Below are 4,892 nucleotides of genomic sequence, written 5' to 3'. Positions count from 1 at the left end.
GAGCATACAAGACAGTTTCGATCATGTTTTTTGGCAAACTTTGAAAATTCGGCAAAATTCACAGAAAGTGAACTAGCCTCTGAAATTTGTAACACAATAAGAATTTCAAACAAAGTTCCGAACACAATAAACAAAACTAACTTTGAAGTTTTGAGCGTCAAGATATAGCAGCTTAAAGTTGGCAAAAATTGAAGACTGTTCAGTCAATTTTCCAGATTTGAAGAACAATTTTGGCACATCATTTGTATATCGAAATGGTCTTAGAATGACACCAAATTTGGTAAAATTAAACTCTCATATGAGGGCAATTCCTCTATCAAATTTCATGTAAAAAATCATATGAAAAGGTGGTCAATAAAATTACCAAAATTCAAGAAATTTCCAAAGCAAATCTGTCTTCTTGTTTTCTTTTCCTTTTCAAACACTTTGCACCATAAAATCAGTCCCATTTTGGTTCATTTGTGAAACCAAACTCCAAGAAACATTTCAAAAACAGTTGATAGTTGGTTGACATCAAAATTTTGATATAAAACATCTCACAAACAACCAAACCAGTCTGCCAGCAAAAGAAAGGGTTTTCCAGCTTTGCTGCAGTTTGGAAATTGAACCATATTTCACTCAATACAACTTGGAATCAAGAATGGTGGGTGGCGTTGGAAACTAAAATCATAAGGCTACATTTTATCAGAACAATTCATTTTCAAAATCAATTCATAAGTGAGAGAAAATAGAGCCACAAAATGCAGCTTCTATCTTTCTCTCGGATAGGCCATCAGAACAGGACAGCAACTTTGCTGACTCACAACGGTTCACTCATTTCGAACTAGAAAGTGAATTTTATACCGTTAGAAATGTACAAATATCTAGTTTCAAATGCCACAAATGGCACTCATTTTTGACATCTGTACAAAGAGATATGTTCGATCAAAGGTACACTGTTCAGACTGCCTGAACACGTTTTCCAGATTTCTGCACATTTCAAAATTTCAAGTTTTATTCAACCAATTCAAATGATTTTTGGTAGAAACATTCTACACATCATATACAACATATCTACATCAGTTTCACAGCAAAACAACCCACCAAATTTTGAAATAAAGGCACGGCAAAAACAGGACAGATTCGGCCAGCCTTCCTACACAATTTCCTTCGATCTTTCCTTCAATTTCTAACCTTAACACTCATCACAAATACACTAACACATATTTTAACATCATGGAAGTCCTTATATAACCAAGGTGGGAGTTCATAGAGCCCACTTCAATCAATCCAATCCAAATAACAACAACAACAAGGAAGCTACAAGCTTCAAAACCAATAATGAAACTCTTTAAAGCCAAGAAATGAAAGATTGGAAGAGTTGAGGTGTATACCTCTTGAACCCTTGAAGAACCAAAAAATTTTTATCACAAAAGCTCCAAGAAAACTACCAAGATGAAGTATTCCACCAAGCTTAAACTAATCTCGAAGTGATATGGAAGTTAAGTGAAGATTTTGGAGTGAAATTGTGCAAAAATGGAGCAAGAATGATGAAGAGCTTTCTCTCCTTCTTCCTTGGCTAGTTTGGTCGGCACTAAGAGAGAGAAAAGAGAGGTTGGTGTGTTGTGAAGCTTCCTTTGGAAGCTTGAGGGTTTTGTGACCAAAATTCTAACAAAAGTCAACTGAGAATAGTGCTCGCACGTGCGCGTTTCGTATCCGATTTCTCTCGAGTTTGTTTCACTTGAGCACTAAACCTCTAATGTACTTCCTTTAACACTATAATTATTCACTCTTAGTAGTCTAGTATAAGTTTCTTAAATCTCCATTACCCGTTCCGGCTCAATATACGGGAACTTTCGATTCACGCGCGATAAGGCGAAATTTAAGAAAAATTCTTGTAATGATAATATAGCTATCTAATACTAGGGTAATTAATTATAAAAATAACTATTTTAAAAATAAAACACGAGTTCTCAAATCTCCAAGATCACTGCACTCTCGGATCGAATATTATCTGGAAAAACGTGTATTCGCTATTTCTTACTAAACGAGTCTCCGAAAAATTAAATTTACTAATGGGACATTTTTAAAATATAAGTAAGGCATAGTTTCATGTAAATAGATTTAAAATGGTTGAAATAAATTATTCGTAGAAAACGGATGAATAAATATTTAAATAAGCCAATAAAATAAGATAAAATTAGAAAAAATTTTGGGTCCTCACATTAAGCCTGGTTGAAGAGCTATCTTGTTAAGCTTGCTTATATGTTAAAGTTGGGCTGAGTTGAGGAAAGAAATGAAGCCCTAAGTGGCTGAAAAATAGCTAAATACAAAGGGCATGCTGCCCAAATTTCTATTACTTGCTCTTTTGAATATTACTAAGATATAAGGTTTGATTTTAGGGTTAGTTGGATCTTAAGTTACATATGTATCCTTTAATGCACTTCAATAGTAGTATATGAGTTATTTTTTACCAAGATTTGGTATTAACTAAGATAAAAGGTGTTAGTTTTATCTCGAAAACTTAGAATTACATTTGCTCACTTCAATTTGGGATTGGTTGTTCTTTCAACTACTGATTTCTGAAATTTTCTTTCGTTATGTTTGAATTTAAGAAATGACCCAAAATTTTTTGTGATTTGGAAGTTCAAACAAATGTTATTATTCACTCTAAAACTGTATTTTCATATTTGTACTAGTAATTCTGGATTTTTGTTGGTTCATCTAGATTTTGATTAGTTGAACCATAATACCTTATTTTGACTGATCTAGGTTTCTTTTGGTGATCCGGAGTACAACTCGAAAGAAAACTTTTGACATATCTCTTGCTTATATTGGTGAGTGTTCCTTGTATGTTTGTACAATAAGTGACTATATGACTATTTGTGAATGTTTGCTTGAATGTTAAATACTTTCCAAAGATTGCTAAACGGATTTTTGATGGGCGAATATGTACTTTATCGCACTCGACCCAAGCCAAAAAGTGAATTTTCAATGATTGAATGCTACTTGCACATGAATGTAATCCTTTTGGCTGAACTAGACCCTTGCCCTTCGTTGCCAGTCGACTCGAGCCAAAAATGGATTCGGTCGGGCGACTGGTGACCCTGGGATAATGTTTGGTATACTCGAGTATGACCATGAAGATTGGTGGAGAACTGGCCAGTGAATTGGTTAGTGGCGGGAAATGAAATCAATGAATGAATGTCAAGAACACTGAAGGAAATTTCACTTGCAAATGTTTTCTAAATTGGAGGAATAAGGAAAAATGGTTGGCGAATGAATGACCGAATGGCTTCACGTGAGCATGTATCCTTTTCATGAGTGTGTTTTGGTTGCTTTTATCTGGTGAATGTTTTCTCGATTAATTGTTCTTCAATGAAAAATGTCCTTGTTTAAATTGCTGGATTACTTGCTTGGGAACCTCACTGGACTTTCAACTCATTCCTTTAGTTTTTGTTTTCCTTACAGGGGATACGAGTGAGGGTGTGAGACTAGTACAGGCTAGTATAGTATAATTTTTGAATTTTTATGATTGTACTCGCGCTAGTACTCGGTTAGGGTTGAATGTATCGAAAATTCATAACTTTTGTTATATTTGGGATTGTATGAATGTTTGAGATAGAAATGAATGTAAGTATACGTTCCAAATTTGGAAACTGTTATTTCATTTCTTCTTGAGGTTACCTTATTTTTTTTTTTAGAGAGTGAACGAGTCCTAGCGAGAGTTGGGCATGCGGTCCGTCAAACCCTGGGGTACGCCCTAGGGGGGAGTGGGGTCATCACAGTAGGCAGTGAGCCTTAGGCCGCACGACAATCGTTGCCTTGCGTTGGTTAGGAAATGGTTTAGGCATAGGCACGATGCTACACCGACGATGTGAAAAACGCATGACGGTCATCTTCAAGGCTAGGCGGTGAGCCTTAAGCCGCACGACGGTCATTCTTCCCCATGATGGCCCGCGTGCGGCCACGTGATCCGGAAGAGGCCGTTCCTCCATTAACGGCCAAGCATGTGATCGTTACCTTGCATTTGCTACGAAACAGCCTATCTAGTAACGACTCCCCGTTGGTCCTAGCCACATGGGCACGACGTTCCACGAACGACAAGAAGAAACGCACGACGGCTGTTCTCAAGGCTAGGCAGTGAGCCTTAGGCCGCACAACGGTCGTTGCCTTACATTGGCTAGGAAACGGCCGAGACATGGGTACGATGCTACACCGATGACGTGAAAAATGCATGATGGTCATCCTTAAGGCTAGGCGGTGAACCTTAAGCCGCACGACGGCCGTTCTTTCCCGTGACTATACCGCGGGTGGCCACGTGGCCCGGAAGGTGCCGTTCCTCTGTTAACAGCCAAGCACGCGGTCGTTGCCTTGCGTTGGTTAGAAAACGGCCTAACTAACAACGACTCCCCGTTGGTCCTAGTCACATGGGCACGACATTCCATCGACAACATAAGAAATGCACGACGGCCGTTGTCAAGGCTAGGCAGTGAGCCTTAGGTCGCACGACGGTTGTTGCCTTGCGTTGGTTAGGAAGCGGCCTAGGCATGGGCACGATGCTACACCGATGACGTGAAAAATGCACGACGGTCGTCGTCAAGGCTAGGCGGTAAGCCTTAGACGGCACGACGCTTTTTTCCCTGTGACGGCACCGCGTGTAGCCATACGGCCCGGAAGGGGCCGTTCCTCTGTTAACGGCCAAGCACGCCGTCGTTGCCTTGCGTTGGCTAGGAAACGGGTTAGCTAGCAACAACTCCCCTTTGGTCCTAGCGGCATGGGCACGATGTTCCACCGATAACATGAAGAAACGCACGATCGCTGTTCTCAAGGCTAGGCAGTAAGCCTTAGGCCGCACGACGGTCGTTGCCTTGAGTTGGCTTGGAAACGGCCTAGGCATGGGCACGATGCTA

This window comes from Coffea eugenioides, chromosome 11 (genome assembly GCF_003713205.1).
Source record: "Coffea eugenioides isolate CCC68of chromosome 11, Ceug_1.0, whole genome shotgun sequence".
Lineage (NCBI taxonomy): Eukaryota > Viridiplantae > Streptophyta > Magnoliopsida > Gentianales > Rubiaceae > Coffea > Coffea eugenioides.
This window is presented reverse-complemented; position numbering follows the sequence as displayed.